Genomic DNA, 18,637 nt, shown 5'->3' on the forward strand with positions numbered 1-18,637 from the left:
TCATAGCATTGTAAGTTTGTGTTTTTCTTCCTGTTGCTAATTTTGTTTTGCGGCTTTGTACTTGGGGAGATTTATAGCGACTTTGTAATGGAGGCTGACATATCCAGATGTGAGGATACTGTGCAGTGTGCATCTCTACTTCTAAATCTAGGATGGACTCCCAGTGAAACAGTTGGATGTGTTTTGACAATGGGATGCTGGACTCTCTGCCATTGTCCATGCCCACAGTGATGGACTTAAGACTGTTTATGAGGAACTATACTGTTGTAGGAGAACTCAGTGGCATGGGGAGGTTAAAGGGGTGGGGGTAGTAGGGGAAATTCCTGGGCCTATGGAACTGTGCAATAAAATGAGGATGATGATAATGATGATAAATGTTTTGTGGCTTACTGAAAGTGTCATATAAAGAGAATGCATCTTGTGCTCTGATTCACTGATAAGAATATTAGGGATAAAGAGAAACATAACATAAAACATCAGATCAATGATTTCCAAGGACTAGAGTATGTAACATATTGACCATGAAGCGGGCAATGGGAGCTATTCAGGTAGATGAAAAGTCTGTAACCCTACTTTTGACAAATGCTGTTGAATTTACTGTGTTTGTGTAGGGAAACTATGCACCAATAAAGTCCACTTTAACAAAAACAGACATGAGCTAGAAATAGACCCAAAGAAATAAGATATCAGGAAAATCAAGCAAAAGAAGTGATTAAAGGAGTATGATTTTTTCATCTGCGTCCTCTGTTGCCAAGGTGTCAGGTCAGGAAAAAAAGAATTTGGAATCAGAGAGGTAGCAGAGTCCTCTACAAGAGTAGTCTGAGTGGGCAGTAAGGATAACTTTTTTTTTCTTTTTAAATTTTAATAAAATCTGGTTTTTTTTATCAGCACATGGATTTAATATATAAGCATATACAAGAAAGTCTTTCCCCACTCTGTACAAAAGTTGCTTTTGTGTGTGTGTTTGTGTGTGTGTGCACGCGCGTGCATTCTATTGGGTTTAAGTATTGGGGGGAAGGGGCGCCATATCTGAGTTTCTTGTACCTTGTCCTTGGTATGGGTCTGAATTATAGAAGGTTCAGAGGTGGTGGTGACTGTGGGGTGCAGAGAGTTCCCCAAGCTGTCCAGTGAGCCCCATGTGCTGGTTTGTAGGTGCTGTAGTTAATTTGGTCATGAATTGTGGGCAGCACTACTGCCCTCTCCCCTGATGCACTGGCTGGCACTGCTGTTGCTGTCACTGCGCCGAGATGTTTTCGTTCATCTAGATAATCTCCACTTTCTTGGAGGCAGTGACTGTACTCTGCTGCTGCTGCAGCTCCCGAAGCTTATAAAAGGCTATCAATGTGGTGGCTGCCAGCAGAGTCATGGCTACAAAACAGCCAATGATAACCTTCGTGGTCTTCCTGACTTCATCCAGCCTTGTCCGCATCTTGTCACTGGTGTCTGCTGCGGGCAACACCACCTGCTCGGGCACATGGATGGTCTGAATGAGCACCGTGGTAGAGGTGGTATATGCAGGTTGGTAACCAGTGGAGGTGGTGGGGACAGGCTTGTACTTCCACGAGGTGTCCTCAAGTGTGACCTCCATCGTCTCCACTGTCACCATGGTGAAGAAGCTGCAGTGGGAAGTGTTGAGCTCGGCTGTGCTCATGTTGAGGTAGGCCGAGGCATTGGAGTTGCCCGCCACGTTGGTCACCATGCACGTGTAGACCCCAGTGTCTGAGAGAAGTTCAAGGTGCGGTCGTCGAGGATGGAGATTCTCTGGTGGCTGGAGGCGTGGCTGAGCACTGTGTCCAATTGGGCAGCAACCACTTGACCAAGGACATAGGGGGAGTCCGACACTTGAGTTCCACCATCCGACTCTGAGAGATATTGAAGTCCCGAGGCGCATCCATGATGAAAGGGGCAGAGCACTGGAAGGAAACCTGGTCCACCTCCACCAGGTAGCGTCCTGGCATGTGCGTGGGGGTGTAGTATCGGCTGCAGCAGGTGGAGTTGGTAGGTATGTACTCCCGGAGCCACCAGGCCAGCCACAGAATGTCACAATTCCAGTTCCAAGGATTGTGGTCTAAGTACAACTCCACCAAGTACCTCAGGGGGCTGAAGAGTCATGGGGCAAAGAAGAGAGGTTGTTATGGGCCAGGATGAGTTCCACAAGCAAGGCCAACCCATCAAAAGCATTCCGCTCAATCAGGCTCACCTGCGAGTTCATGACCCACAGCTTCTTGAGGGAGCTGAGGCAAAGGAAAGGGTCAAATTTTTATATGGTGAAGGACATTTTCCTGAAACCTGAGAAAGAAGAGATACTCAAATGGGGGAGTGCTGAGTTAATGTAATAAAGGATTGTTTACATATAGGCAATGCAAGAGCATAAGCCTATGCTGATGCAAAAATTCACCTGAAATGAAAAGAATTATTCTGCAGGAGAAGGGCTACAATTAGAGAGAGAACCCTGGATATACAAGAAGCAAGCAAGATGACTTATCTTCAGGAACACCTGCCAGGGTACCAAATGAAATCACACTTGATTTTGGCGATATATTATATAACTGTACCCTACTAACTTATGAGTATGTATTTAAGGATGCACCAGAACAGATCCCATCTGAGGAAAGCAGAAGGAATAGGTGTTTTCGGATAACACATCTGAGCAGATTGTTCCTCTTGGGTAAGGCATTAAACTCTGTGAATTTTTTGTGTGTGTGTCAAAAAAAGTAGAAAATAATATGTATCTGATAATGTATTTCCTTTCCCACAATAGATATCAGGCAACTTTTTTTTCTTCAACCGCCTACAAAAGCAGAGAGTGAGAGAGCAAGTATGAATGCTTAACCCAGATGAAGAGTTTCTGTGAAGAATTGAGATGAATGCATAGTTAGGGAATTTCCCAAAATACCCTGTTGGAAAAAGGAGGATGGAAGAGTTAAAAGGATGACATAGGTACCACCAGTCTATAGGATTTTGTTGAGAACAGTGTACTAAAGTCCCTGTTTCTTCTTTTGTTTATCCCTTTTCCCTTGTATTACTTATTAAACTGCAACGTTCATGAGGAACCAAGGTTTGGTTAGAGCTACATTCCAAATGACATGTATGACTCTGCATAATATAAACCTTCAACTGTTTACAGAAGGATTAGTTCAAATGCCTGATTTTGACTGAGGTGTTCTTATATTATAATGTTATAAATGCCTGTCACATGTAAGTAATTCAATAATCATGTCACTTCACATAGACTAATCAATTTTAAAAGAGAGAAAGAGCACTCCTTGAAATACAAACAGTATGAGAAAAAGCTGATTTAACCACCAGAATAAATAAAGATACTATAGCATTTTTCTTTCAATAATTACTTTAGAATATTTGAAGAAGTATTTTTGTGCTTGATTTGTCATTCAATTCCCAATGTATACGTCTTCCAAGTTAATTGATCAAATTTGTTGTTTATTTTAGAGTCAGAAACACATAGACAAGGAAGGCCGAACTCCCATCAGCTCTTTCACTTTCCAAATACCTGCAATAGCCATGTTTGGGCCAACATCAGAAAATAGGAACTTAAATCTGGTTACCTGGTTTGATGCCAAAAAATCATTTACTGAGTCATCATGGCTACCTCCCAGTGTCTACATTAGCAAGAAGTTGGAGCCCAGAGCCACAATCGATAAGCAAACCAAGTATTCCAATGTGGTATGGACATAGATTTTTCAATCCAATGTCTATCCCTATTTTACAAGCTAAGAAATGACTTCTTTTACAACAGTGTATAATTATTCAGAAGATTGTCAGTGCTCCAAATTTACTTCTCTTGTACTTCTCAGATTTTCTGACTCCCAGTGTTAAAGACTCTGAAGTGTTAGGACTCCTCTTACGAGATGATTGTTAGCAATTCTGAGTCTTGGGTGTCTGTGGCAGCTGTACTCAGGTACAGAGACAATTACATTTCACCTCCTCTTATCATTGTAGTTCACTTTTTTCCCTCTCCTGTGACCTTACATCTTTCTTTAGTACAGCCTCTTTTGTGCCTTTTGTACTCCTAACGTTTTCATGATTCAACAAAATGCTGGTTTATTCTGTCCTGTACTTTTGTTCCAAGCTCTGTGTGCCTGGATTTCTGTAATAGATGGTAAATGTGGAGTTCTTTTCATTAAAAGTCATATTTTTTTCAAAGCATACTCTTTGAAAGCTGCTGACTTGTTATGTATGTTCAAAGAAGAACTAAACTTCTGAAAGTTGCTGCCTGCTGTTCCAGCAGAGGCACATGCATTTGTGCAGTGTAAATTTACAAAACAGGAGGGCCTATTTCTTGGCTGTTGAAGAAATACTAAAATAAGAGCAGGTGAGATAAGTGACAGGCATTAAACAGGATGTACAATCTAGCAATCCTGTGTGAAAACAAAGCCAATATGAATAGATTCAGTGTTACACAATTCAGCATCAGTCCCAACATTTCATGTGATGAGCTTTAAAGAGCAGAGGTAAATCAGCAAAAACAAAATAAGAAAAAATTTTCTACATGTAATTACATTGCTACAGAAAAGCCCAATTCCACTCTGCCCAGTGATACACCTGTCAAGTAGGAACTCGGACATGTTGGAATCAGCAATTCAAAAACTACATTTAATTTAATATGGAATCAAGGGACACTGTCTCCAATAACTCTTCCTTCGAGGATAGTATATGCACATAAACTCGTCAGAAACATAAACATCTTTCTCATTAGTTCATATCCTTTCTACATTAGCTTCATTATTGTCCACTACTTCCACTCCAGCCTTGATCTGGTGCATCTATCAACATCACAGGCAAACCCTGCTAAACACTTGGTTTTACCACTTACAGAAAGTATGTAACAATTTCTTTGTTGGACCCATTATGCATTTCACTTATGAAAGTTCATATGTTCATTAGTTCTATGATCCTATATCATGCCATTTATTCACTGTCTTTAAATCATTTTGTTGAGGAAAGCCTAAAACAAAATAACAACAAAAAAAAAAATGCTAGAGCTGCACTGAAGCATCCCTGCCCTAGGGGTGTTAACCAGAAAAATTGGCTTCAGATTCTCATTTGACAACTTACTTACAGAACTGCTCTGGACATATCACTTAGTCTCTCCGGGCTTCATTCTTTCCCACAAGTAAAATGAAGGGGATGTGCTAAGCTATTTTTCAATTCCCTTCCAACTCTAACATTTAATTATTTCATTCAGAACATGTTGAGTGTTCTCTAGAGCTTCCCATTCACCAGAATTTTCAGAATGAATGACTTGTTGATGAAAGCTTGTTGGGAATTTTGGCCTTCTACGCGTTCAGCATAACATTAGTCTAGTTTTCTTGAAAGTCTCTTAAGTCCCCCCAAAAGAGCTAACTATTAAAGATGATTGTCACCTCCATAAAAGAGAAAAACCAAATTCTATGAATAAGAAGACCGCTTTATGTCAACAGAAAAACAGGAAAATTCCATCCCTTGCGGCCAATGTCAGAGTGTTTTAAAAACTCAAAAGGTCACAAATTTTAGCCTCCAAAAGGACACATGGATTCTATAGCAAGAATCATCAAACTGGGATGATGATGTGATCCAAGAATTGATTAACCAAAAACATGAGGTTTAACACTTGGGGAAATGTCATCAACACTATGGGAAAGAAAGTGAATCATCTATGTGCCTAGGCAAAGTTTCAAAAAAGAATCTAAAGGAAAGAACAGATGGTGAGATGACAAGCCAAAGATATCTGACATTTCTCCAACATCTCCAAGACAGCAGCTTTTATAATGTGAGTGACAAGACAAGCTATTAAGTATTTATTGAGAATCTTTTACATATGGAGTATTATATTATCATTGGATGGTGGAAGGAAGGAAGAAAGTAATGGAAGGAAGGAAGGAAGGGAGGAAGGAAGGAAGGAAGGAAGGAAGGAAGGAAGGAAGGGAGGGAGGGAATCTGGTTGAGAAAAAACGTAAAGACATGTAAAGAACACGTATGAATAGACAAAAACTAAAACCAAGGAAGTCACACAAAAAAGATATAAACAATGGTTAGCTTTAATGGAACTCTAACATGAAGAAGAGTTATATATCCATGTATTATAAAAACTCATCTAAAAATTCATATTGCTTCCCAAATGTTTGAATATACATAAAGAACAGAAGAGGCACCAGAGTATCATATACAAGACAATTTTGAAAATTATGCCCCAAATTTAACAAAGAAAGAAAGTGTGCCATGTAGATATTAATCATCAAGATTAAATACCACCTAGGTATTGTAACAAATTTGATCAGTTTGTGATCTCTTAGGAAAGAGGGAAGCATGTGGTAAGAGCTAAGAAGACATGTTTACTTAACATCTATTACGAACCTCAATGAGAGTAAAACAAAGAAAATTTTAGGCAAAAAATGTGAAGCCTACAGATTCATTTTATCTGTTTTCTCCAAATCTCCACGCCAGAATTCTACTAATAGTAAGTAGTGAGTACTATGAACAAAAACATATTTTTAATGATCATGCTGTTAGTGTGACTGTATATATTTTGTCATATTGTACAACAAAATCGAAGGTTAGCAGAGTGGGTTTTACCCACCTGGAGTCTCTTATTCCTCCTCACTGTGCTGAATGCCCTTAAACACCTGACACATTGCAGGCTGCATCTGGGAGTCCCACAAAACATACCCAAGCTCTTCTTATTGGGGTGTCACCCCTCAGTTTGAGAAGCACAGCTACTTGGGTTGAAGATACTCAAATATGTCTCTCGGCCCTGAATGATGTCTTTATCAGTGGAATTCTGTCAAAGATTTTCTTATCTACAACATGTTCTACAAAGTGCTAGTGGCTGGCTCTACCAGATAATGGAAATCCCTATCACAGTGCAGCCATCTGTCTCTCTATCTCACCTAAGTGCAGGATTCTTGTCCTTGCCATCTCCTTCACAGTTATCTTTTCCACCATCGGTAGTCTGTTTTTATGGTAATAATGGAAGAAGTGATTCAAAAACAACTTTTGAAGGAAAGACTTACTTTACATTCAGAGTTGGAACAGCAATCTAAAGTAATGACCCAATATTAAAACTATCCTTATTTCACTCTAATCAACTCTGCCTAAAGAACATGATTTACCATCTTTGCAAAGATGTAAAATGAGAATGGGTAGCCATGATGTCATAAGAGGGATTCATGCTTCACAAATTATATCTGTGATGAAAATATGGTCAATTAAAATAATGGATTTTTAAGTAATGATTGAAAATATCTTTCTGATTTTATTAAATGGATAGTACATGGAACCTGCAGATTTCTGAGTTTAGCAATTTTTGAGTGACAAACATGTATGGCTTTCACATGAATGCCAGCTGAACACCAACTAAGACAAATGGCTACAGAGTACTGAATGAAAACTTAGGTCCTAGGAATATTGGTATATTGCTGTGAAGATTGATAATATTATATATCAATTAGCATGCTGCATTATAAGGAATATGTTCTCAATCCAGGTCTCTTGCTAATTACCTAATTTGTCTTTGATCTCAAGTCAGATTATACTAAGAGCTTTGGGGACAGAATGGATTACATGGATCAGCTATTACATGGATCACAGGCTTGGCAACTTGAAAGTCATCACAATATCCTTTTTGTATGTTGAAAATCTTTTCTTTTGTTCTCCAAGTCTCTGTGTCTTTGTTTCAGCGTTATGGAAAGAAAGTTTGCTTTTTATCAAAATTATTGCTCATTTCAGAAGAATGTGAATTTATTATTCTGTGCAATGAAGTCTTTCAAACTCATGAATCAGAATGTCACATATTCTTGTTATTATTGAATGTACTGGCCCAGGGACAAAATAGTTTGTTATGGGCCATGATTATCAGTAAGATTTTCAACAGATACAGTGGAGATTTATTAATGATATTTACGGTATGAATGACTTGTAGGACTTCCCTATCAAGGTGGATGAGGAATTGCTCATACCAACAGATGAGGGACACATGCAGTTTTAAACAACAGCAAATGATTGTGAAAGCCACAGATAATGTCTAAGAACAGGAAAAGTGTCTATTTCAAATATTTGATGTATTGTCCCAGAGCAGACCTTGTATTCAGTGAAGGAAGGGCACTTACATTCAGAGTTTAGAAGTGAAAACCAAAAAAAAAAAAATTTCCAAAGATTGGACGGAGTACCCTGTGGAGTTAGGGTTACCCAACACAGGTCCAAAATGTCTGCTTCCTTTTTTCAAATCTATTGAGATTTAATGTGAAGTTATTCTAACTCCTTTAGAGTAATAATAATTTTTCAATCATATATATACATATATATATACATGTTTCAATCATTTCCTTCAAAAATGGTTTCAACCATACATTACTTTTTTATATTATACACTACTTCCAATTAAAATTTTTTCAAAAATGTATTGAAACCTACTTCGTTTCATAGGATAAGGACCATTTTCTTGAACGTTTCACATGTGCTTGGAAAAGTGCATTCTGCACTTGTTTTAGGCAAAGTTCTATCTGTCAGTTCTATCAGTATTGTTAGTTTTGTTTGAATTTTCTCTTTTACTAATGTTTTTGTTACCCATTCTCTCTGTTACTGAATGATGTGGCATAATCTTCTGCTAGTATTATGTAATTATTCACTTCTCATTTGGGAGTTAAGTAACAACGTATGGTTTTCTGATATTGTTGTTTTTGTGTTTTTACAGCTTGACATGAGAACAAAAGAGACCTATTTAAGTTTCTAGGAGTTAACAAGCTACAGGTGTGGTGAAAGGTTAAAAGCTCAACAATTATATTTAATATCTAAAAGCCTTATATATTATAAATTAATTTCAACACATTAGCATCAGTGAGCCAGGATTACAAATTGATCGACACATAATCTCAATGTTTTAAAAATCTCCATCTACAATTGCACGTATAAGGAACAATGAACCCTGAATTTCTTAAACGGGCCAGATCATTTCTTCCGTTCGACATTCGAGTCAATGGGTTGCCATATGGAGGCAGCTTCCAGGGACAAGAGAGCTTCCTGACACAGTTAGGGATAAACCCATCTATGTCTTATACGTGTGGGGTCTGCGGAAAGGGGATCTGCTCCCGTCATCCTCCAGCTGTTTCCCTCAGAGGAGGTCTGTCTAGCTTCAGCCTCCTGTGGTTGCTCCATTTGTGTAAGACTCTTTTCAACAATTGCTGCTGCTTAGAGTGGTTTTTCTTTTCAAATTTTGTTATTTTCAAATTGTGTGCACATCCTATCGAATAGGCCAGGGAGATATGTAAGTATAGATACAGATCTAGATATAGGATATGTGGATGCATATATATGTGTCTGTGTGTGTATCTAATGTATATGTAATGGCATTAATATTTGTGTAGACTACATTTGAAGTATTTGCTGTAAGATGCTGTGCATTTGACTAATTACATTTAAATCAGGCTTATTGCCCCGGAGAGCATTATAACCCTTCAGGAAGAAGATACCTCTCTTAAATAATCACACAAAGCGTCACTGGGGATGGGGAAGATTGTTCCCAGAACTAAATTAATTTTCTGAGGAGTAATTTGACAGAAAAATTATTTTATGGGAATCAAAACAAATATGCTCACCTGCTTGATTTGTCCTATTATAAACAAAAGAAGTTTTTCTACTGTTGAAGGGAGCACCCTCCCTCTACTTTTAGAGGACTGTTACCACCAGCATCTTCACTGGATGCTGCAGAGCAATGCAGATGTGAAGTTACGATATTTGAGATTTTAGAGGTGTCTGGACATCTCACTGGTGTCCTTACTTCGGTGTCTCCACAGAAGCTCTGGGTACAGTGTGTGTCCACAACAAAATGGGAACTGGGGCAGCCACGTTCCCAGATATGACAGTGTGGAGGGCACACTGGCAATTTTTTTTCACTATATTAATATTATTTATTTGAAGTGCAAAGTTAGAAACAGGACGGGACACACATACAAAGAAACTGGGCCTCTACACTCAGAGTAAGGTGGACCAGAGCAGAGATTGCTATTACTTTGGTTAGGAGCCAAGAAAGCACTGTGGTCACAGGGCCACCTTTAGGGAAATTGCAGAGAACCAAGGAGAAAATCTTCAAAGGCGAGAAAGTCTGGTTGGAGTGAATGTGCAGAAGATAACAAGAGCCTGAAGACAAGGTGCCTTAATCTGTCCTGAGGCTCATTTATATGTTCTACCTACCTGTGTTTTCATCAATATAGCAAGGTACTCGCATCAGCTGTTGCGAGCGATTTTCTGTCTCTTGAAAATAACAATTACCAAGGCAAGTTAACTAATCTAGTTAACTAATGGGTTAATCCACATTAGTTAACTTTACCAAGTGTCCACACAGAGATATTGGTACTTACCCAGTGAACCTCACAGGATGTCCTAAACATCAGGGCAGATTAAACCTGTGAAGTACAAACAGACTGAACTGCTTCTGTCATAGGAAGGCACAATACTTGAAATGCTCCTGATTTCACTGTCAAAATAATCATCATTGCAGATGAGTCACACACTGTATTACTGCTTATCATTTTTACCTAATCTAATAGTAACAATGTTGAAATACCTTATATTTTTAAAGCACTTACAAATCAATTAGCAAATATTACACAGCTGTATGTTTGCATCATGTGATGAGGCAAGAAAGAGCAAAACATTATTTGTGATGTGGAAGAATTAAAAGTGATCAATGAAAGATTTTGTGCAATAAATGAGAAGTGTGCATTTGAAGGAATTTGGAGGCTATTAAACACTATCCCTGAATTTCAAGAAAAGAACAGCTCTATAGAATCATACACTAGAATCTGGCAACTTCATACGTACATGGACTGAAGTAATGGGTTATTCTTGAACATACTGATGGAGAGGGCTCCATTGTACACAAAGTTAAGCTGTGACTGACAACACTGGCCTTCCATGAGAGCAACAGTGGAGTTCCTGATGCTTTAATGCTTTTGTTTTACTTTAATGTTTAAAATAAAGATTCGTTCTGACAAAACAGAAAAAAAGAAAAAAGAAAAAAAATGGAAACAGCGAAAGAGCTCTGCTAACCAGATGGAAGACCCAGCAGATCCAGGCACCCAGCTTTGTGCAGAAGCCACTGTGATCATTTTGAAATGAACCAACGGGAAGACGTTTTTCTCTGTCTTTTTTTCCCTCTTTTACTAAGTTTCTAGCTGCCATTCAAGAACGTATATCTTTAAGAAGTAAAGACTGCGTATGATGATATTAGCAACTTCCACAGATGCCAAAATGCCCTTTTCTTAATAAAACATATGAATCATGAATGACATTATATTAGTTAACAATTAGTTTTCTTATTTCAAATTATGCAATTAGAAGTAAATGAGCATAATTTATTGTACTGATTGCTTCAATATGCCAGAATTTAAAAGTTAGGAAAAATTCTATTGACATTAAAAAAAATTCTATTGACAACGTTCTTTCCAAACAAATAATTTTTTTCTCTAATAATAAAAAATAAGCAATGATATTAAGGATTATCTTCCATCAATAATATAGCATACTTTTATTAATTGTATTAATAGGTGCTGGGAATTTTAAATTTGTAGAAAATGACAATGGAACGGACCCAGTCATCATTTGCTAGCTCAATTTCCAATGATATTTAATCTGTCACAATAAGACTGGCCAAAAAAAAAAAAAAAAAAGAGAAGAAGAAGAAGATACTTCCATGCAGGAATCCAAATTTTGCAGTCTTTTGTTTCTGCTGATTCCTGAGATAACGTGGAAAACAGAAAAACATGTTAACTTGTGGCATTACTTCCTGTTGTGCTTTATTAGCAGATGTAAGAACATCACGTTTCTCTTTTTAATAAATGAACAGAAGAAAAAAGCATCTCTTACTTTTGTTGAAAAAAGAAGAGACAATGCCGGCATTAAAATGTTATTTTTTAAAGATTTCATATATAAAAATATTAAACAACATTTTGAATTTCAAAGTAATTTCTCATAGTTTTTCTTAATTAGGACATTTGAAGTTTCACCGGACAAAGAATCAAGACTTCCAAGCAATTTTAAAATATTAGTTTTCTCCTGTAATCTGTGACTGAGTATTTTCTGAATTCAAACCAACAATTGATAAGTGGTTCGCTTTTTCTAAGCTTCCTATTATTGCAATTCACAACTGAAAGATTGATCAGAACTGAATGCATGCTGCTTGGGAGAAGAGAAACCACAGTGACAAATTAGCCACTGATGATTCTGATTAATTTTCCACATGAGACTCACAACTTTTTCAAATACTACTTCCACTGTTTTGGTAATTATATTTTATTAATTGATTAAGTGTTGATTGAGTTTTCTTTGATTTGCCAATTTAAACCAATCTGCAATTTAGAAATGTTACTTATTGACTACGAACCATGAAAATCAAGGGTTTTTCTTTCCCACTTTTAACATTATTTTTCTTCAAGTTTGCATACACAAAAAAGCAAATTATCCAAGATCAAATGCAGAGGAAAGTATTTGGCCTAATATTTCGGATGCCAGGTAAGGTGACTGTACCTCATCAGAGTCTGTGGGCTTAATTTCCGGTTCTGACAGCAGATTGCAGCTTGCTGCTTTGTGAACCCTGAGAAGCAGTGGTGATGGTTCAAGACATTGAGTTACTGTCAAACATATTGGAGACCTGGATTGTTTTCCAGCTCTCAGTTTTGACCCTGGATAAGTCCCAACCAGTATAGGCATTTTAGTCATGAACAAGAAAGAAACACTCAGTCTGCGTGTGTGTGTGTGTGTGTGTGTGTGTGTGTGTGTGTGTGTGTGTGTGTGTGTGTTTGAGGGTTTGGGTCTCAAATAAATAAATGAACACATTGTAAAATAAATCTGAATTCAAATGCTTGAGTATAGACGTGGTTAAAAAGAGCACTGCTATGTCATTAGGGGCGAATGCTTGTGCTTTCAACCTACCGAAAGAGAAGTGATTTTTTGCCCTCTCTGATTGATAATACATTTGTTAAAGATGATGATATGAATGTCATATTTTCATTCAGCACATAAATAAAATAAAAATGTCATAGGATTGCATAAACTGGTGATTTTCCACTGGGGTATGAAGGTCATTCCTTCATGAATACAGAAATCTCTCACATCTGAATATAAACTTGCAAATGCATTATGTAACATAATACTGTATGTTTACACTTTATACATTTTAATGAAATATTAAACAGGTTTATTTTGAGTTCATAATATAAATTGCAGTAGAGGTCATGACATTAAAATGAATGCAATTGTGTCCCTGGAATAGTTCTTTTAAAACCCCGTACTTCTAGAAATAAACTAGACACTGCTCAAAAGAGTACAACTATAAAATACCAGCCATTACATATTCCTTCCTAATTTCTCTCTTTTCTCCCATTAATAAACAAGAAACACATCTCCCTGAATAACTGTGGGTCCCTCTAGAGAGTGCTCCCATCCAGAATATCAGAGTTGAATTGCTACCAAAGATTTTATGAAGCTGGAAGGATGTGCTATAGAAAAAACAGCCTAGACATCCATTTATTTACATTAAAAATTTCTACTAAAAAGAGTTCTGTTGCACAGGAAGGCATAACATTAATAGATAGTTTACAATAAATTTGCTGTAAATTACCAGATTTAAAAAAATCTTTCTCAATTGTGTAACTCTGAGATTTAAGAAACAAAGCAATAAACTTTATTCTCTATGTGTACGCCTGCCAGCCTGTTGTCTAAAACATCTGCTCGGGCAATATGTCATATGCAATAGCCTGTGCAGGTTAGGCCAGTACATAATAGAAGTAAGTGTATTTTTAAATGCCAGGCTTTAAAAGAAGACAGGCCCGCTTGGTATCTCATTATAAGTGGAATGACTTTTCATGTCATCCCATCAGTAGTCGTACAGCTTTGGGGAGAGTTTCAAAGGTCAACATCCATAACTATTCGGTGCTCATTCACTATTTTCTCTTGAGAGAAACACAGGAAGACTATTTTCTAAGTAGACTTGCATTTCATCTAAGAAATGAAGAAATTGTTCCTCTGGGTTTCTGGATATGCCTCAGTCCCTTCAATTTGATTATATATACACAATTATCAGAAAAAAAAAATCACAGGGAAGAAAAAAGCAAATTTAAACTCATGTTCCTTCCTTGTTTTCAAAATGTAGAATTGTGAAAAATGCACCTCAAATAATTCAGATCATATTTTTTTTAAAGTTACTGAGGGTTTTGAGTTCAGGAAACATGTTTCCTATCCATTTAATCACTTTCCCATCGTTCAATAAATCTCACCAAAAATTGCTAATAAGGTTAAAAAATGCAATCAACTGCATACAATAAGGGGTGAATTTCTAAATTTCTTTTAGCTGACATAAATGTATCATGTAATTCTGTCTTTTTTATAAAGGTTTTGAAGTACTATTATATAACAGACACTAAAAATTAAATTTCAGTTGGTGTCTAGGGTGTGAATGCATTCCTTCATTTAAGGAAATTTTTCTTGAACCTCTCCTATAGACTAGGTTCTTTGTATGTTCTTAAAGAGCAAGAGAAACCAAGACTGTTACATTCTCTGTCTTAATCTAGACGATAGTGACAATCACACAAATAAATCTAAAGGTGGAATACTGCATTATAAACAGTGAAAAGTAGGCAAAACCACTAGAATTATTTGTTTCTTCTAGTAACTATTTTCCACTCATGTTGTCAAAGAGAAATCTTAAAGAAGGGATTGTGCTAGTGAAGGCAAGATGACCCTTTATGGAAACTCTTCGTTAGGGTTACATGCTAGCAGATTGGCATTACATTGGTGTTGTCAAGCTGATACATCCTCCCAGGATTTTTGTTGTTGTTGTTGTTAATTTGACCCATTAACACCTCACTACACAGTCCCTATCCCCAAATTAATTTTCTTGTCTATACTGAATTCCCATTCTTTTGCAAAACAACTTAAGAGACCCTGATAATATACTACAACCAGATTATTTACTTTCTTTGATGATATACTTTTTCCCACTATGATTCTTAGGTTCTTTGCTACTTCCTCTCAAATCCTAACCCTGGTCAATAGCTATATAATAAAATCATGAAGTTCAGGATAAATTATAGATGGCAAAGAGTGGTTTTTCATCAGCAAGCTCTATGACAGGCTTCCAAAAGAACAGTATAAACAACAGTTAATAATGTTGACATTCCAGAAATTGTGGAAGAAGCAATGGAAAAATTATCTTTGGCAAATGGAACGCTAAGGTTTGTTCACAATAAAACTGCCAGAGCAGTTGCAAGTATGTGTCATTGATTCTGTACCATCAACATCAAGTCAAAAAATACAACACAGCTAATAATTCTACAGTAGTTACACGACATCACACAAATGCCACTGTCTTACCTGTGAGTACTTGTGCTGAGAAAATGTTTAACCTAAATATAATCAAGTCTTTAGATTCAACTTCCAGATTAAATGAAATAAAAAAGGAAGATATAGTGGAAATAAAACTTGAGGAAATGATCCGGCAAAGCAATCAGAAAGTGTTCTAAATGACAGTTGGGTTCATCCTTCAAAGAGTCAATTGCTATTTATGCATATACTTGAATGGTTTTATATTTATTTTATGTATTTATTTTTTAATTAGTTGAAAGCAAAAGTAACAGATTTTTTCTCTCTTCTTCTCCATTCTCCAAATACCCATGACAATCACAGAAGTGGGCAAGGTCAAAGCCAGGAGCTTGGAAATATGCCCAGGTCTCCAAAATGGGTGGCAGGTATCCATCTAGTTGAAATGCCATCTGCTACTTCCTATTGTGTACATTAGTAGGAGGTTGGATGAAAAAGTCTAGGGGACCAGCATTGTGTGACACAGTAGATAAAGTTGCCTGTTGTAGTGCATCCAATATGAGCAACAGTTCAAGTCTCAGCTATTCCAATTCCAATCTAGCTCCCTGTTAATCTGCCTGGTCAAAGTGCTTTAAATGTCAAGTGCTTGGGCCTTTGACCTACATGGGATATGCAGAAGAAGCTCTTGGCTTGAGGTAACCCAGCTATAATCATTGCAGCATTTGAATAGTAAATCAGCAAATCACAAATTTCTCTCTCTCTAACTCTGCCTTTCAAATATATAAACCAACTGTTATAAAAAGGAATAAAACAGAACCTAGACTCATACCCAAATACTCCAATATGGGTGTGTGTGTGTGTGTATGTCCCAAGTGGTTTTTTCAGCACTGAAACAAATGCCTGCTGCTATTTTTATTCATTTTTAATTTTAAAGAAATAATTATTAAAAAAATACATTAAAACAATGTCTGTAATTTGAATGTAGTGTCATATAAAATTCTATTTTTGAATAATTATTACTAGTATCAGTGGTGACTTATTTGCTTATATCTACTCTGGATTTACATAGGACAATGTCAATGTAATTTGGGGGATTTATATTGAAGCAATTAGCAAAGTGGCCATAAGAAACTATTCAAGCAGTTGAAAAGTGATAATAATTATACATATAGGGTCAAGTATTCAGTACAGTGCTTACAATATCACATGCAAACATTGCATCTCACATCAGAGTCCCTGTGTTAGAACCTTGTCTACACTTCAGCCATAGGCACTGTATGGGAAGCATAGCTGACTCATGTAGTTGGTTTACGCCACCAGCTTGGGAAACTGGATTGCTTTCCCTGATCTGTTTCAGCCTGGCACAGGTCAGCATTTAAGTAATAAACTAGTTGATCTATGTTTTATCCATCCACTTATCTGTCTATAACTTTTCACTTTCAACAAAAAAAATAAAATACTTTAAAATAGTAATGATAGTTATACATGCATACATATCTACTGCTGTCTTTTAGTCTCTGTGTGGATGGACCTGATGTAGATAACAAACTTTGAAGATGCTTGAGCCCCTTGTAAAAATTTTTAAATTCTCTGCATGTAATCCATATTAGTTTTTCCACCTGGAATTACTCATCATTTCATGGACAGGGATTGCAATTTCAAGAATTACCATAATAGATGGCCCATTGTTGACCAAAAGTTCTCACATGTAGAATGACTGCACTGTAAATCATGTCTAGATTATTGATAACATATAATAAAATGTAAGTGATATCTAAATAGTTCTTAATATTGTATTGGCAAAAAAAAAAAAAATACCTGAACATGTTTGACACAGATGGAACTGCCAAAAAAAAAATATTTGGGAGCCCAGTGTGGTAGCCTAGCAGCTAAAGCCCTCACCTTGAATGCACCAGGATCACATATGGGCACTGATTCTAATCTCAGTTGCCCTACTTCCCATCCCTGCTTGTGGCTTGGAAAAGCAGTAGAGGTCGGCCCAAAGCCTTGGGATCCTGCACCTGCCTGGGAGACCTGGAAGAAGTTGCTGGCTTTGTGGCTTTGGATCGGCTCGGCTCTGGTCATTGAGATCACTTGGGGTGTAAACTGTCAGATGGAAGATTTTCCTCTCTGTCTCTCCTCCTCTTTGTATATCTGACTTTGCAATAAAAATAGATAAATCTTTTAAAAATAATAATAAGATTTTTGACCCATGCATGCAGAATCTGTGATAAGAAAACCTAATATATAGTTAGAAGATTTATAAAATTGAAAGTATATGATCAAACATGAACTATGGTTATGCAACAAGGTGGAGGAATCCACCATGGGGGGAGGGGTATGGGAGGGGTGGGGGGGATCCCCAGCGCCTATAAAACTGTACTACATAATATAATGTAAGCAACAATAAAAAAAAATAATAATAATTAAAAAAAAAATTGTACTACAAAAAAAAAATAAAAAAAATAAACTAAAAAAAAAAAAAGAAAGTATATGATCAATGTATCAATATCTGATCAATGTAATTTTTCAATGGAATTTAGTAAAACATTTTATTTATACAGAAATTTAAATAAAGATTATTTTAGAAAAATTCTCTCTGGATGGTTGAGATAACAATTACAGAGCAGTCATGTAAAATATTGCCAATCTGAAATTAGTATAACATTGTTTGCTCCGATGAGTAGAATTTTTACAATACGATTGGTTCTTACTGAATTAGAGGCATTTTTTTTAAGTCATATTTACAAGAGAGAGACATACAAAAAGATCTTCCATCTACTCACTGAGTCCCCCAAGTGGCCACATGGCCAGGGCTGAGCCAATCCGAAGCCAATAGCCAGGAGCCAGGAGCCAGGAGCATCCTCCAGAGGTTCCCACACAGCTGCAGGGCCCCAAGGCTTTGGGCTGTCCTGGACTGTTTTCTAAGGCCACAAGCAGGGAGCTGGAAGGGAAGTGGAGCAGCCGGGATATGAACTGATGCCCATATGGGATCTCAACACATGCAAGGCGAGGACTTTAGCCACTAGGCTACTGCACTGCACCTATCCCTAGAGTCACTTTTTTAAAATTTAATTTTTGATAATTTTTACATATTTTATTAGGGTGCTCAGGGTCAAGGGCTAGAGGAAAGTGGGTTTTCACATTCTCTTTTTTCATTCCTGTATCTGGGGAATGAGTGAAGGGATAAATAACTCATTATGTGACATTAATAATATAATTACAACTGATTTAGATTGATGTTCAATAATACACTCTAGAATTCATTTTCCTGAAAAATCTCTCTGGAGTCAACTTAATTTGAATCAACTTTTCTTTCCTCCATTCA

The 18,637-nt window shown here is 36.9% G+C and overlaps 1 pseudogene; it reads right to left on the reverse strand.

Annotated features, from left to right (window-relative positions):
- LOC121164892 overlaps positions 1-18,637 on the reverse strand; it is a 227,064-nt pseudogene that overhangs the window by 13,730 nt on the left and 194,697 nt on the right.

Source organism: Ochotona curzoniae, unplaced genomic scaffold (assembly GCF_017591425.1).
Source record: "Ochotona curzoniae isolate NIBS_2020 unplaced genomic scaffold, NIBS_Ocur_1.0 contig_1071, whole genome shotgun sequence".
Classification (NCBI taxonomy): Eukaryota; Metazoa; Chordata; class Mammalia; order Lagomorpha; family Ochotonidae; genus Ochotona; species Ochotona curzoniae.